This window comes from Gavialis gangeticus, unplaced genomic scaffold (assembly GCF_001723915.1).
Source record: "Gavialis gangeticus isolate Ggan-Ray unplaced genomic scaffold, GavGan_comp1, whole genome shotgun sequence".
Lineage (NCBI taxonomy): Eukaryota > Metazoa > Chordata > Crocodylia > Gavialidae > Gavialis > Gavialis gangeticus.
The window spans coordinates 7,909,767-7,927,507 of record NW_017729024.1 but is presented as its reverse complement, the minus strand read 5'-3'; the positions used below and the strand labels follow the sequence as shown (position 1 = coordinate 7,927,507).

General features: G+C 42.3%; 1 long non-coding RNA gene across 3 annotated transcripts in view; it reads left to right on the top strand.

Moving 5' to 3' along the window:
- The first annotated feature begins 5,161 nt into the window (after window positions 1-5,161).
- Window positions 5,162-17,741, top strand: part of LOC109297220 — a 117,683-nt gene continuing 105,103 nt past the window's right edge. For 2 of the 3 annotated variants that reach the window (XR_002097248.1, XR_002097246.1), the window contains exon 1: window positions 5,751-5,916. This is a non-coding gene — a long non-coding RNA (uncharacterized LOC109297220). Of the gene's footprint in view, window positions 5,265-5,750; window positions 5,917-17,741 lie in introns of those variants that run through there. The other variant, XR_002097247.1, reaches the window with a different exon arrangement.

Below are 17,741 nucleotides of genomic sequence, written 5' to 3'. Positions count from 1 at the left end.
CTTTCATTGAAGATGGGGTACCAGCTGTGTGCCAGCTGGGTTACACCACTATAGATTTCCTCGACAGACAAGATTTAAATTTCTAATATACACAACAAGCTGGATCTCCATTCCTTTCTTCATGTTTCCATACCCTTTCTCTCACAGCAGTGCATCTCATTCCTTTTTAACACGTTATAAAGTAAATAAAAAAAAATACAAGCCCACTTTTCAGTCACCTAATGGTACAGGTCACACTTAAAGAGACTAGGGCCAATATTAAGCCCTCTTAAAGTATTGAGCTTTCTTTCTCTTAAAAAAAATCTTCCACACTAAAATTTTCCCAGCATTTCCTTTTTATAATTCTAGACAAAAATACTGTGGGAAGTCTACAAGACTGATTATTCTGTTATCCAAACATATCCATAAAAACATTGAAAGACCATCACAAAGCAAAAGTGCATCCAAGTTAATCAAAAAGTATTCCCAGATCCTGATATAAATGCTTGTTGAATTTGCACTTAAAATACCAGTATATTAAAACCTCATGTTAATACACTAATTATTTATGCAAGTGTACTGATGCTACAGATGGCAATCCTTACTAAAGGACTCAGTCTGATAATGACTCTAACATATGAGAGAGAGGAAATTTGCCATTGTCTTGACGGGTCATATTTTATAGGCCATAGCTGCAGAAATGCTTCTTTTCTTCTTCTCCTTTTGAATGATTTGCCTTCCCACAGAGTTACTAACAATAAAGTAATGCTTTTCTGATCAGGAATGTGGTTGACTAGAGTTTGGTTCTTTATTGAGAAACAGTTCGTAGAACCATATTAGAATCTTTACAGTTCAGGGACCCAGTATACCTATCTATGCAAATGCATGACCCTATTTCATAAATAGCCCTAAGTAGTAGCTATTTCAATGATAAACAATACATCATCATGATGAAATATCTATGCTTGGGAACCCAAAATATTCTGTTTTCTAAGATGGGATATGGAGACATTGCATCAGTGAGCCACTAGATTCAAATTTATAAAGATTAAGCAGAAGCAGAGAAAGAAACAGTGGACTGTTTAAAAAAAAAAACTGTTGAAGGGAACACCACCCTTGCAATAGCCCTTTAAAAATTATCTGTATTCCATAATTGGATCAAGTCACTTCCTCAACTGACTTCCTTGAGGGGAAAAATAATCTTCTTAATGCCAGGGAGATCCAGATTCTATTGTCAGCTCTGCCACAGATTTGTGGTACCTTAGGCAAATCACTTAACCTCTCATTGAACAGTTTCCTTATCTATAAAAAATGCTAATTCACACTCTCAGATGTTTGTTGTGAGGCTAAATTCATTAGTGTTTCTGAAGCACTCAGCTACTTTGGTAAAGAGTGCCACAAGATGAGGCCATAAAAATAGATTTATGGGTAGTTGATCACGGATCATTTTACTTTGCATAAAGCTAGAATTTGGCAGCTTGCTTTTGCATGGTTCTGTTTTCACTTGTTTTCTTTATGTAGTCTATGAATTATTTTGTAAGTGTTAAGCTCAAGCTAAGTTTGCCCCTACCCAGCTACTGGGGCAAGAAGGTACAAAGATCCACTAAACCTTCTTGTGGAGAATAAATCACAAGCCTTTCCCTACTTCCAGTGGAGCCATATCTCTCATTCGTCCACACTAAGGAATGAAGTTCAGTAAACCATATATCACTGACATAGATGCTGGGTGCTGGTCATTAATTTGTGCCCTTTGTGATGTATAGAAATATACCTGAAAGCTTTGGAACATTACCCTCAGCAATGTCTTTGGAAAATCCTCCAGATCAACTGGAAGGGCAGAAGAATGAATGCTAGTGTTCTGGCTCAAACACCACCAGCACTGAAATCATGTTTATATGGCACCAGCTCCATTGGACAGGACGTGTCATAAGGATGCCTGACAGGTGGCTCTCAAAACAGGCCCTGTACTGCCAACTCACCTATGATCACTGCTTTAGAGATGGGAAAAAGAAGAGCTTTAAGGATACCTGGAAGGACAATTTAAAGAAATGAAATAGTAACATCAATACCTGGGAGGCTCAAGCACTCAATCACCCCCCACTCGGCACCATTATGTACAACAAGACATGGATCATTTTGAACAAACTCACCTCACTATGGAGGCAGATTGATAAGAGAGACAAAGGGAAAGAGCTGTGACCTGACATTATCAGCATCTACTCCTTCCTCCCAGAACTATTTGTCATGTCTGCAGCTGAATATGCAGATAGGCTTCGGCCATCTACAGATTCACCAGTGACTTTCCTGTTTACTGAAAGACTGTCATCCTTGTATCAAGGGACTGTTAGCACTGCTGCTAGTGTAATAAGACAATAAAAGTAAGCATACCATACGGACGTAGTAAAAGTTATGTCAATTTGACCACCATCATCTGAAAGTGGCTTGCCTAATATACATGAATTTCAATTTGGTGCAGTCCTGGGGAAAAACACTGTATCAATTAGGCAATGACAATGTTGAACACCAAACCCAAAGCTTCTAAAACAGCCACCATTTTTAAAGGATTGTATTGTGTATTGAAACACTTTTAGAAACTATGACAAAAATATAGTCAGCTATTTTGTTAACCCCAAAACCATTCCAATTAGCTGGATCTGAATGTATAGAATGTACATTGTTTCCTTCCGTTGACTATATAGAAAGGCATGCTGGCCAAAAATAGTAGAACTGGGTTTGGACCCCCTAGTCCAGACTAGTCTTTGGTCATAGAGGCCATGTGTAGGTGAAACAAGGGGCATGTGTGCACGACACTTTAAAGCAGGTTAAATGCTTTTGCACCGCTTTAATGGTGTTCGTATTTGCATGCGTCAGTGGTGTATTGCCCAGTAATTCCAGCCACTGTAGCCAATTTGGCAGCATAATGCACCTTAAATGACTTGGGGCACAGCAAACTAAAACTCCGCCAAGGAGTTTTAATTTGCTGCCCTACAGCCATGGAGGAAAGCACTGGGCTCCATGCAGCTCAGGGGCTCTGAAGCAAGCCCGTGCAGGCAGCCTGGCAGCAGTCTGGGAAGGAAGGCTCCGCCCAAGTGGCACACCTGATCTTTTTTTTCCCCACCTGGAGCCTGCCTGCTTGCCTGAGCTGCTCAGGGGCCCGGTGCTTCCCTCCATGGCTGCAGTGTGCCCTGGGACCACCTGAGCCAGGTACCTGTGGGCAGGTGCCACCTGGGGGGGGCCACCACTGCCATGGAGGGAAGCACCCTCTCCCCCACCCCCTGCAGCCCAGGGACTGATCCACCCACTGGCAGCTCGCCCTCCCCTTCCTGCCGCCAGAGAGGCAGGTAAGTTTGGGTGTGTGCATGACATGGGGCTTTAAAGGGCCCTAAACTGAAGCGGATGTTTTTAAAAATGTACCACTTCAATTTAGGGCCTCCATTTTGTCTACACACACCCAGAGTAATTTCTAGGGCAGTGGCATAATGAAAGGGTGCTTGAGAGAGGGGATAGCAGCATCAGTGGATTTCTTGCAACTGTTGATGACTTTTCCAGTTCCACAGTTTTATCCTGTGAAAGCAGAGATGTCCCTTTACTCAAAACTAGCAACTTATTTCCTTTCCTTTGCTTTCCTTTCTGAACAGAACTTGTTCTAAAACATTTCCTTCCACTATATCCTTTGCCCAAATGAAGAGCACTACAGCAAGCTTCTCACTTTGCTCAGCTGAAACACCATATAGGGGCAAATTGCACCCTATTCTGTTTCCATTTATTTTAACCAAGGGAGTTGCACCCATCTAGGCCAGGACTGAATTTAGCCCATAGCACAGTAAGCTTTCAGCAGCATCAGGGCACTGAATTCCTAGAGGATGTAAAGACCTTAGGTTTGGAACAATGCAAAACCAGTGCCAAGGAATATTGAGACTGTCTGCTTCAGAAATAAAAAAAAAAAACCACTGCTATGTGTCTGATACTTCCATGATAGTCAGTCTTTTTGGTGGGCCACAAATTAGCCCCATACCCTCCCGGAATGCCACTCTGATATCTTTCCCTGGTCACTCTGCTTTTTTATTCCTGTCCTACCTGCTGCTCTGCTGCCTGTCCTTTCCCTGTCATGAGCCACACACAAGCTGCCTAGTGCCTATGCTCTTGTGGTACAGGTTGGTCCTCCCCTGCACTAGTTGATCAGAAAACAGATTGATGAATGTGCCATGTAATATAATTCAAAGTGAAATCATTGTCCAGAATAGCGTCTGTGGCTGCCACAGTTTTCTAAAGTATAACTAAATCAATACATAAGCACACTGCAGTAGTTTTTATAAAACTCCTAACCCTAAACTTGAGGTTTAGTTTGAAGAAAACCCAAAACTTTAAGATTTAGATGTTTTGGTTCTGTTTATATTTATTTATTTTCCTTCTGACTTGTTTTGGTACAGATTCAAAACAGCAGTTCAATTATCACAAAAATATCTTCTCCTGCTGTAGTTACTGTTAATTTGAAACTAGGCTAGGAAAAAAAATATTATGAAATCCAGTTTCTAGACCATACAAATCTGGATAAGCATTACTATCTGTTGTCACTGATTTTTTTTTTCCTGTGACGGGAATCATTTATGATAATCTTGAGCTGATAATAGAGGCCACATTTACATGTGTGCTTTACTGCAAGCTGCAGAGTAAAGTGTCACTGTCTACATGTGAGACACTATTAGGTCGCAGTGAACTAATTAACACTGCGATAAGATAGTACTGTCAGTGACAGTACTATCTTATGGCTGAGTAATTCACTACAATTAAATACACATGTAAATACTGACAGTGGGCATATATCATGACTCCTGCCTGCCACTTAGCCACGCAGCTCTGCAGTTTCAGCACCCTCGTGCCCCAGCCAGCCCCTCTGCCACCGCCACTGCCACCCAGAGCCTGGGGCAGAGTAGGGCAGGAGTGGCCCTGGCATAAACTGCTCCATCTTGGCTCAAATTGCTGCTGTTCTGGGCACAAGTATAGTTGCTGCACCTAGAAGTAGTTTACTCCAGCTCAAACTGCTCCAGAGTTTATTGTTCTGAATTAATTGCACATGTAGATGCACCCAGAATATGTTAAATTGCTCACAGAAAGGAGGGATAATGCTTATCTCACACCATGCTACAACAAACATGGATTCATTTGAATTAGCAAAATCTTACCTTGAAAACTGTCACCTGCAACATCAGGGATCCTGTTCACTGTTGGCACTTGAGAGTACTAACAAATTATGGACTCCACTTTACAATGCTTGTTTCTAGGAGGTATGTAGTTTCTTCTGTTACTTTGAGAGAGTCTTGTTTCTGTCACTCTGACATAAGATGATCTCATTTGTATGACAAGCAGGGGCTTATTGCAGCTTGTATAGCAAATGTCACATTTTATTTTAAGTAGCACGTGCAAATGCATTTGAAGCTATATAGATGGATTTAAGGCATACTCCTGTCCTGAGCAGTTTATTAGTTACTATATACTAATTGCTCCTTAATTTCTTTCTTCTGTAATGCCAAGAAGCGTGTTGGATTATCCTAACGATGAAGAGCAGTGAAGTTGTGGTGACTGGTTCATGAGTCAAAAGGCAGGTCACTGTAAGCGATTAAAAGTTCTATTAATCTCCCAGGAATTAGACTTGAAGTGCCTGACTCCATAAAAAGACATGGAGGGCAAGGGAAACAAAACAAAGAAAGGTCAAAGTCCCACCAAGGGACCTGCCTGTTAATCAACAGCAGTACTTACTAGCTTACCAGAAAAATACATCCAAGTCCAACATTTTAAAAACCTTTTGTAATGGTGTTATTCTGTACAGCTACAGAACCAGGGCTCACAGATTTCAAGACAACTGAAAAATGTTCGTGAATGTACTCCTACAACACCAGTTAGATGAGCACCAAGAGAAAGGGCTCCTCTGTTTTCCAGGTGGGAAAAGTGAGGCAATGAACAGTCTTTGCTTGTCAAAGGACATGCATGATGTTTCTGGCAAAGGAAGGACTGGAACCCAATTGTGCACCTTCACCATTAGGCAAGAGTTACTTAGAGAACTGCTGTGTTAGGAGAGTGCCTGATCAGACCAGCCCAGGTAGAGGCATTGTCCCTTAAAGAAGAAAAAAAAGTGTCCTGGGGCACTTTGGCATTCATTATTCTGTTTACAGGTGTCCATTTAATAATATGGCTAACAATCTTGGTCAATGTGGAAGGGTGCAGAGACATAATCCAATTTCCTTCCCTTCTCTCAAGAGTGGGGCTTTACTTTTTGGTTTCCTGGAGCCTTTGTGATCAGGTACCTCTGCCAGGTAAGAGCACAGAAAAAAAACCCTTGCACTTTGTGTGTCATCTTTCACAGTGCTACAGAAGTTAGCTATGATTTTTCCTTTCTGATGAAGTAGGCTGCTGTCTAGGAAAGCTCATGCTTCTCTAAGGTGCCAGCCTGCCCTGCTTTCTACCTGTCCCTTTTATATGTTTGGGATACATAACAAGTATCTTTACAAACAGCCCTGAAGTTATGTTAGCAACAAACTTTGAATCTCAGTAATCACAGCTAGGTTCTATGGACTGCATGAACAAAAAATGCAGTATAAGTGTAGCATTTTGATTGGGCTACTTTGTAAAATTAGTGATCTCAATGATCACTTTTGAAGGAACTAATTAAAATGGTTGAGCTTTCAGTCCTCTGCCTGAGGACACAGGAATGTCCTTCTGCTTTTTCCTAATGGCTTCAATAAATTTAATCTTTAAGCGGTCCATCAACTGTGCTTCATGCTGATACTGGTGCTCTTCCTTTTGTTGAAAAGGAGGCTTAATTCTCTCTCCTTACCCTGACTGCCCCTAGCGCCTTAATGGGGGATGGGGAGTTGGTGTTTTATAGGAGCCGATGACAGCAAAAAGAGACGTGGGATGTTAATTTTCTCAATTCTAAAAGTACCTCAAAGAATGTGTTTCAAACAGGCTCCTCATCACTTTGAAGCTTCTACTCAAAGGACCTAATGACTGGCTTATGTGTGGAAAATATATCTTATGGGAGTTTTAGCTTTTCTTTGCCATCTGACTTGTCAAGATGTCTTCAGTGCCGGCTCGATGCCAGATGTCTCTCAAAATGCTTCAGATGTCACTGCAGAAAATTCAGTCCAGGGTCATGTCTTTGTTTTGTTTCCTTGAAGAGGCATTGATTCCTGCTCCCCCCTCCACAGAGGATTTTATTGAGCTCTTGAGAAAGGGAATGCTACTTCTCCTGTTCAGAGCAGACTCCTGAAAATGTAAAGCCCTGAAGGGCAAGCAACCAGCTCTGCTGAAATAGGAATGCAACATGTTGGAGTGAAAAACAGTATTCTTAAGCATTTAGGCTGTCTTTGAATTGGTTTCATGTTAATGAAACTCAATAGGGACTGAAGGGCATCACACTAATTTACAGTGCAGGCCTTTTGACACCGCCAGAATGACATAAAAGGGCATTAGGCCTTATCTACACAGAGGCTCCATTACTTTAACTAAAACTATTTAAAAAAAAAACCCATACAAACCCAATTTAGTTAAACCAGTGTAAACACTTGTGCAAATACTTATGTTCTGCTTAACATAGACTATACAATTCTTTAGCTTGTGCCTGTAAAAAGAAAGTCATGATGCAAGCTAAACTTCTATAAGAGGTTTAAATTGCAGTAAGACTGTCCGCATAGGGATTTATACTGTTTGACTAAAGTTTAAAAAAAACAAAAAAAACCCTACCACACACATGACTGTGTTGTTTAGCTCAGACCTCAGTATAAATGAGAAGGCAGCTTTGAAGTTTGTTACATTGATCTCTTTATGCAGGGGGCTCAGTTTATGAGGAACTGTAAAGAAGGCTTTAAATATTTCACACAGTGGTCTATAAATATTGTTATTGTTAGCTCTGAAACGATTAATGCCGGCATTAGTATGAAGCTACTCTGCCCTGCAGTGCAACGGCCTTAAGCTGAGCTGAATTGGATCAGCATCTTTCTCGCTGCATATCCATGAGTTTGCACTCACAGAGCCTGGAAGTAAGCTAGCATGCTAGCCATTAGAGGGATTTTACAATAAAAAAAATTCAATACTGAGACATTGTCTAGAGCTAAAACTAGATTTTAAAAATAACAATGGTCGGGGATTTTTCAGGATGAAAGTGTTCTGGTGATCTTTCTCAGATGAAAAATCCACCTTTCTCCTATGTATATGGTAGCATATTTCATATTGCCTAAAGCACAGCTGACATCTGTGCATCAGCCTCAGAACTAGAACTCAGAAGTAAAGCTGGTTGGAAAGCAAGTTTTCTGGATCACAGGATATTTTGATTTGCTTGAAAATTGTTTCATAGCTTAATCGGACTGAATGGTTACTATGCCCATTAGAGACAAACAGAGCTGCAGACATTTAGCGCTACAGACAATCTTGAAAGGTGTGACTTTATAAAAAAATCTGTCCTCTTAAGTTATTTTAAACCCATTTTGAAGGAAGAGGATACCAGATGGCTCTTGATGAAAACTAGTTGTGTTCCTGTTTGCCACAAGATGCGTGAACTGCGGTGGTTGGTGTCAGCTTACTAAATATTAAACTTCTCTCTTAAGTATTGCTGCCTGCAAAAGTAGAATTTCTTCCCCTGGTAAGTGCAGTGATTATTTGACAACAAGCTCTGATGAGCCAGAGTTTTTGGTGCAAGCTATTAGGAATACCATGTTCAGAAGAAATAGGTAGATCTGTCCACACAAGGGGGGTGTTTAAAAAAAATTCCTGCTATCAGCAGCTTCAGTAATCTTGGTATAGATAGATAGGATCTTCTCACCATTTTAAACACCACGTGATTATGCTTGTCCTCAGCAAGATTTCATCAACACAGTGTATCCAGACTGCTGGCTGCCAATATATCTTCCAGTACTAACACTAGACAGGGCCTCAGAGTTAAGTCATTTTCCCTACCCCCAAAAAGGCTTCACAATGAGCAGAGCTATGATATGCATGTGGCAACTTTCAGATGGTTTCATTCTCCTAATATGAAAAAAAATGAAATTCACTTTAAGCAGGATCCACTCAGATAGATAGATAGATAGATAGATAGATAGAGTGAATCCCGATTAAAGTGAATTTTGATTTTTTTATATCTATCTATCTATCTAGAGATAGTGGATCCTGCTTAAAGTGAATATATATATAATGGAAGAAATTCTAGTTTTATAGGCAGCAATATTCAAGAGGAGAGTTAAATATTTAGTAAGCTACTATAAAGATAGATGGATAGATATTAGGGCTGTGTGAAGCTTCGGTCCCTGATTCAATTCAGCCTGATTCGATGCCTGAATCTCCAAATCCAAATTGAATCAGGAGCCCCTTTAATCTCTCTGAATCAAATCGGAACCCTCTGAATCAGAACCCTCCAAATTGATTTGGAAAGATTTGGCGATTCAGACATAGACACAGCTTCAAATGTTTTTTTGACATACCTCAAGGTACCAGGTGGCTCGTGAATGCTGTGATGCTGGGGTGGATGGAGTGTCCCATGGGAGTGTGGTGCGGGGTCCCCAGCGTGTTCAGCAGCAGACCTGGAAGTGGACCAGAAGTACTTCCAGTCCACTTCCGGGTCCGCCAGGGAGCGTGCAGCCCCCCCCCCGTGGGGTGGTCCATCCACCCCACCATCTCAGCAGTCACGAGCCATGTCTGGTACCTCAAGGTGTGTAGAAAAAAACATTTAAAGCTGTGTCTATGGCCGCATCGCTGATTCTCTGAATTAGCATCAAATCTTCAGATTCAGCCGAATTGAATCGGGACAGTGAACTAAATCAACGAATTGAATCACTGTTCCTGATTCAGGCCAAATTCAAATCAAATACAGCTCATTTTGCACACCCCTAATAGATATCTATATCTATACTTAGCTATAGATAATCAGCTTACTAAATATATATACATACCACTACATATCTCTCTCTCACACACACACACACACACACGGAGTGGTTTATAAATATTCATGCATTCACAGCATGCAATATAATGCCTCTTCTGGAACCAGTACTTTGTGCTGTGAAAGCAGATTAACAATAATGCAGATTGTGCTATAGACCCATAAAGCTGATTGCAAAGCAAAAACGCTCAGGGAAAGTAGCCTTAGAGCATGCAGTTACTCGAATACATCTCAGCTATTTTGTATATAGATTTTTTTTTTTTTTTTTAGTAAAAGTGCTGTCTTTTTTTAATTATATTTTTTAGCCAGTAGAGTGCAAAGAGCATCTATCACTTTAAAACTTCTATTTTCCTCTGGTAGTTTTCTTCATTGAATGCAGTTCTCTTACACGGTTTGTTTAGTTGTTGACTATATGTGATCAACTGTTGGACACTAAGTCGGTCGCTATATATTTGGAATTCTATATATAGACAGAAGCTTGGGTTCTACTTACACCACAACTCCTAAAAAGGATGCTGTCTGGATTAGAACCAACTGGAACATGGCATGCTCTGAATGTGGTGTTTGAAACCAGTAAAGATCTATTTCCTTTTAGTTTTTCTTCATAGCTATTTCCAAAAAAAGCAGCTGGTACAGAAGTTGAGCATATTAGCTCCAGATAAGTCTAAATTAAATTGAGAAACTGGAATAAAGGTACAACACACAGAGCCGACACTGCAGCTCTACGGCTTCATTTTGTTAGTATTCAGTCACCCTTGACTCAAATGCCAAATTCTCTTCAGTGCATGTGTGAATCAGGCATCTGAAATTAGAACTAAACAAAAGGGATGCTTACATCATAGTGCAATGCACAAAGAATAATACAGGACGTGCTGAAGAACCTGTAGCATGTAATGCTGAAAATAGGAAAGACACAGACCAGATCCAAGCAGTGTTCTCAGTTTTATATACATACCACCCTGCTGACATCACTGGGAGTTATGCAAATCTATCTGAGGCAGAGTTTGGCCCATGGTCCACACATATGGAGAAGTTAAAGGAATTGCTTTCAATATCTAAGAGTAGAACTCCCCTTCTCCCTGGTGGTGGCTGCCAGATACTTCCCTGCAGGCTCCTCTGTTCTGCTCCCCCCTTCCAACCCCAGAGCAGGCTGGGGTAAAGATCCAGTAATACCGGGGTAAAAAGCCTGTTTATCCTTAGAAGTGGGGGAAAGGGGTGGGGGAAATCTAAGACTAATTCTGCCATGTTTAAACCAGTCTGTGTGTGCCAAATGTCCATTCTGTTACAAGTATAGACTGGTTTTGCATACTGAACTTCTGCTCTGTCACAGGTATAGAGTAGTTTCTCATCACTTATACCAGTAAAAGGGTAATGTCTGTACCTGGCGTAGAAGGACAAAAGAGTCTGCCAAGTTTTCTATAGCTACCATAGAGCAGGGGCGGGCAATTATTTTGGGTAGAGGGCCGCTTACTGAGTTCGTCAGGAAGAGACAGTGCTATTACACAGCCGCTCCCCAATAAAACAAAGAAGCTTTGGGATAAAGAACCTGTGGCACAAGTTAATCCAGATGATAAGAAGATACAAGTGACACTAAGGGAAAGTGGAAAGCTCTTGAAATGGTGGACGAAAGCCACAGCTGTCTCCTGTATCTGCTCTCTAATTGTTAATTGCACAGTCTGACCCACATTAAAAAAAAGTAGCTAGGAACATGTTTTCTTATGCAATTGGCAATGAAGCACCACCCCTTTCAACTCATTCACCATAATCTATCATTTGCAGCATGTAGGCCAAAGGCTACATGAAGACTTCTTCTGATCTACTTACAAAAAGAAACTCTCTATTCAATTATAGCTATGTTTTATGTTCCTAACATTCTTAGTGAGCTAGAATTGTGTTACTACAAAGACAAAATAATTCAGGTTTATTATAGCTGGAACAAAGATGATGCTTAGCACTGTATAGGGCAGTGGTTCTCAATCTTTTCAGATTCAAGGCACCCCTTGAAAAATGTCAGCTCTTACTTTTCACTCAAAAAATAATAGAGCAATTTTTCTGTTGCAAAGAACTCAGAGGCTAGGGACAAACATTACACATAAACCGGTTTAAGTGATCAGAAACTGGTTTAAACCTGTAACAGAACAGACGTTCGGTGCACAAAAATCAGTTTGAAAATGGTTTGAGATAAACCTGGTTGAATGTAGTATCAGATTCAACTGATTTGGTCCCAGACCACTTGCTGGTTTAAGATAAACCAGACTCCCCCTCTGCATGCTCTTTGGACGGGGCTCTGCTCTGCACCAGAGCTGGGTTGGACCTTTCCCTCTGCTCTCTAGCCAGAGCAGGGACAGGACATGGTGAGACACGGGGCAGCATGGCCCCGTTAAGACGAAGTGGGCAGAGAGATGATTCATTCTTCCTTCTTTACCCTCCTCCCCAACCACAGCTGGGGTCTACCTGTCAGCTGGGGAGCAGAGGGGTGGGGGCCACAGTGGTGGCCCCTGAGGCTGACAGACCCTGGCAGCAGGGCAGAAGGGACCATAAGGAACAGAGGGAGGAATTAACCCTTCTCCCTGCCTGCTTCACCTTAATGAGACCATGCCAGGACGGTTGTCCCATGGGGCAGGGAGAGGGGCTCTGTCCTGTGCTGGGGGGGGCTCTTCTCCCTTTCTCCTCCCCCCAGGGCAGGGAAGGGGGACTCTGTGGGGCACTGCAGGGGGACTATTCCTTCTTCTCCCCCTTCCCCTCCTCGGCAGGAGGGGGGAGCTGTATGCAAGACTGCCCAAACAGTTCCCCCCCAGCACTGAACAAAGCCCCTTCTGCCCCATGGGGGAGAAGTGTCCCTCATTTGGGGCTGGGGCCAGGGCTGGGCAGCCTTCACAGAGCCCCCCACCCTCCCCACCCCAGGCAGTGGGGGTAGCGAGAGGAGGAGGAGGCGGTGGAGGGGGAAGAGTACCCTCCAGCATGCACAGAGCCCCCCCCCTGCCCCTCAGTAGTGGGGGTGGGGAAGGAGGAGGAAGGGGAAGAGTACCCCCTCCCCACCCCATGGGGGGGTGGGGAAGAGTCCCCATCTGTGGCTGCTCAGCATTGCATGGAGCCCCTACCTCCCCATCCCATGGTGGTAGGGGAGGAGCTGAGGGAAGTCTCCCCCTCCAGGGCCAAGCAGCCTTGCAGTGCCCCCCTTCCCATCCCACGGCAGTGGGGGAGCGAGGGGGGCAGAGGGGAGAATGAGGAGGGGGAAGAGCCCCTCCAGCACCGAACAGAGCCCCTTGCTCCACAGCAGTGTGGAAGAGGGAGGAAGGGGAAGAGTTTCCCTCCGGGGCTGGGCAGCCCTATGTGCAGGGATTGCTCCCAGCTGTCAGGGAACTGCAGGGGCAGGCAGAGCTCTCCCCTTCTCCTCCTCCTCTTCCCCCCCCAGCAGATGCTCCCTGCAGGTTGAGGTTGGGGTTTAAACCCCTCCTCAGTCTAACTCAGGCCTGCAGGGGCCTGGCCATGCCCCCCTCAGCTCAGCTGTGAAAGTGGGCGGGGGGCGTTGCTCTTGCTCCCCAAGGCTTCTGGCCTCAGCCACTGCAGGCATGTGCCCAGTGTTTATCCATTTGCAAACAAGTACACTCTGTGCAGGTTAGACTAACTTGCAAAGATTGAATCAATTGAGGCTTGGGCTTTTTGAATGTCTGTCCCTAGCCAGAAAGACCACAACAGGACAAAATGTTTTTAACACAGTGAACTCCTGTTTGAGATATCTGGGGGATATCTTGTGATCACTTTGCACAACCTACAGTGCTAATAGTGTGTAGCATCCTGTAGGATCACCCTGGTTGAGAATTGCTGGTATAAGGTAAGCAAAAGTGTGTTTGACACAACCCCGTTTCTGAAAAGCAAGGTTCTTAATATCTTCCTTGCTAAGAGATGTATGCAAGATGCAGGTCACTCTCTGACAGAGAAGCCTATTAAATGGTTATCAAGGTTTTCCATGGATATTTCAACAGTCACACAGGGTCATCCTATGCTGAGGAAGGACGAAGAGTACTGAGGTACACAACAGTGACAGCAGGGACCACTGGTTTGATAGAAAGGGGAAAACTAAGACTTGAGACCCAGATTCCATTCCTGGCTCAGTCATAGCCTTCCTGTCCAGGCTTGCACCAGATGACTCAGTCTATCCTGTACCTACATTTCCCAGCAGAAAATAACGATAATAACTCCATTTCTAACAAGGGTGTGGTGAGGCCAGATTCATTAATGATTATGAGACATTCTAATACAATGGTGATGGATCTACTACAACATACTTTGAGATAAAACTGGATGTTCACTTCCTCTTTGGGATTTTGAAGAAAATATATATCTTCAAAAGTACCTATATCACTCTTAGAAAGGGGACTAGGAGCTTTGGTCAGTTAGATGCTTTTGAAAATTATGTCCTAGACATCTGCTTGTCAACTCACAGAATCTGTTGCTTGAAACACCACAAAACATAGCCCTACGTGAACTTAAAGTGTGACTAGTCCTATTGCACTAGATCCTTGGCTATTATGAACAGCTTTGGCTATACTGAAATCAGTAGAGATCTACCTGTTTCTGGATCTGGAAACCGGCCCACTAACTTCACTCGTGTGCTTAAAGTTAAACAGACACTTTCAGTGCTTGTTAAATGGATGTTAATATGTACTTAACGTATTTAAAAAATAGGAAGCCCCTGTCTAAATGTGCCTTTGGATGGATATGTTATGCTAATATGTTCCAGTTCACGCAGCTGGATCCAAGATAATTGTACCCACTGGAATACTCCTCAACCAGAGTCTTCCCTCAAAACTGCTCATTATACAGCCACAAATAGAAACCCAGAGAAGAGTTTTGACTGGAGTCCTGCTTTCTTATTACATGCAGGGTTTGCTTTACCAGTAATCCATCACTGTAAACAACCTGCATATTCCATGGGAATATTTGATTCAATGTAAAGAAGGAAAACATTTATTTCAGCTCAACATAGATATTATTGCAGCAATTTAGCACCTATAACATTCTGGGTGTTTTCCTGTGACTAACATCATAACATGGGGTGGGGAAGCAAGGCACATGTCTCAGGCTTAAGATGAAGAGTGGCAGAAGGATGGGGAGAGGGTATCTTACCCTCCTGTCCCTGCTCTGGAAGCACGTTCTGGCTGGAGGAAGCAGTCAGCACAGCCAATGGGTATAATAGAGTGCAAGGCATTCTGGGAAATGTAGTTTTTAAAGCTGCAGTGAAGTTTACTGCTGTTGGCAAGAGACTTGAGCCCATTTTTTGCCACCAAAATCATCAGGGTTTGTTTTTTTTCTACCCTCTGGACATGGGCTTCAGTGGCAAAAAAAAAAAATGGGGAGAGGGAGTGAAAATTTTCCCCTGGCAGCAGACTCATTCTATGATTCCCAGCATGCCTTGCATTCCATGACACCGCCTGGCTCTCTGCTTGCTGCTATTCCAGTGTAAGCCAAAAAATACGATGGGAGGAAACGGGGGAAGGGTAATAGAGGACTAGCCCAGGGGCAGTTTTTTCCAAACTGTGCCTCTGCATGTGACAGAAGTATGCCATCCAACATATACTTTCAAAACGGTTTTTCATACAACAAATTCAACTAATCTACAGAGATATTTTCAGGAGAACAGGGTTTTAGCGCTTCCGAATTTTGTCTGGGAGAAAACTATGAATTGAAGCCAATTTTTAGGATAACTTCCTGAGCTCTGCCTTTTAATCTGTGTTGTTTTCCTTTCCCAGTATTGTTCTGAACTAATACTGTATTTATACAATGTAAAGCCCAAAGTGATTACTAGATCATCTTGTCTGATTTCCTGCATATCACAGGCTATTAAATGTCACCCCTTTACTCCTGCATTGAGCCCAGTAACTTGATATGCCTCTGCTAAATACGTTTAGAAAGCAATTAATTCTCAATTTAAAGACATCAAAATATGGAGAATCCATCATTTTCCTTGATTACTGGTTGATTCAATCCTTAATCAGCTTTGCTGTTAAAATTTGAGAATTATTTTCAATTTTGATTTGCCTACAGAGGTCTTTGATGCATTTGTGTATGTTATGCCTTAGTTCACTAGATCATAGAAACCTTTAGTATCTGGTATTTTCTCCTTGGGAAGATACCCATATACTGTACTCAAGTCTCTTCTCAAATGTCTTTCTCAAGCTAACCATATTTAGCTCTTTAACATCCCCACTATCCTTAAATTAATTGTCCTGTATCCTCACCAACTTTGATCCTTTTTAAAAATCTAGGCACCAGATTAAGCTCATCAGTGTCCTACTCATAAGTAGAATTACCTTCTTACTCTTCCTTGTTTCTGTTCATAAATCTAATGGTTGCATTAGCCCTTTTTACCATAGCAACACACTGAGAATTCATAATGAGTTGCTTCTTCATTGTGACCCCTCAATCCCTTTCACTACTGATTACTGCTGAAGTTAGCACTCTCCTAAGCATTCAGTGTGCAGCTATGGCGAACTTTTTGGCTCTTCATGCCATAATTGATTCTACGAGTGGGTACAACTGATGTCATGAACGCCCTTACTTTTAATTCTGTAAGTTTCCCATAAAAATTACAGGAGAGTCTAAATTCTGTGTAATACCTCACTTTATTCCGTTCTTCCTCTTCCCCCAAGGTTTTAAGTCACCTCTAAGCATAGCCGATGGATGAACTGGATTCATTTTAGCAAATCAATTCTGAGCACAATTAGGTTATGTATATGACAGCATTATTTTTACGGAAGCAGTTAAACTTCTAAATGGTAGACTTTAAAATTAAATCCATGCTTTGTAGATAAATGTTCACATTTATATTTGCTTGTCTTACTGCTGATGAAGTGAATACGTTATTTTACTTCATCAGCTCTTCCAGTCAATCAGGAAGTGCCAGCAGATGTCCACCTGTTGGTCATTATTGCTTAATTGCAAGTAATAAAACTATCTCATGCAAATTACTCATGATAGTCCAAGGATGAGACTCCATAACAAAATAAGAGTGCCTGACTGCCAGCCATGAAGACCACGTGAGGCTACAGAAAACAATAATCCCAAATCTTCTTTCTGTGCCTCGTACATGCTGTAAAATGATGAAAGCCAAATGCAGCATCTGCTGAATTGGACAATTAGTTATCTCATGGGGAGGAAGCATGGTCTTGGGGATAAAGCATAGGACAGGGTGTCATGAGGTCTGGGTTCTCTTCCTTGTTTTGTGACAGATTTCCTGCTTAACATTTGGCAGCTCATTTGACCTCTGTACCTTGGTTTTCCCTGTCTGTAAAATAAGAATATTGAGGTGGGGGCAGGGAGAGAAGGAAAGAAGAGAAAATATAGTGGTATTGAACTGAATACACAAGCTGATATTATAGTCTGATAGGCGCCATAGAAACAGCCATGAATACTCAGATAATCCCTTCAAACTGGGATTTTTTCATGGATTAAAGGTACCTGTTTCAAGGAAAACCTGCTACAGAGTCTCTAGTCTCAAAGGGTATGTCTACATACCACATTGGAGTGCCATATAAAAATATGTAATGCCATATAGAGATATATGGACTTCTTTGTGGCCTTAGTGGACAGGACTAGAAGGACGAGCCTCAAGCTGCAACAAAAGAAATTTAGGTTGGTGAGTAGGAGGAATTTTCTGACTAGGAGGGGGGTCAAGCATTGGGACAGGCTATCTAGAGAAACTGTGGAATCTCCATCCCTGGAAATTTTCAAGAGCATGTTGGACAGACCCTTGGCTGGGATGGTTTGGTCAAGGATGATCCTGCCTCAAGCAGGGGGCTAGACCAGACAATCTTGTGAGATCCCTGTC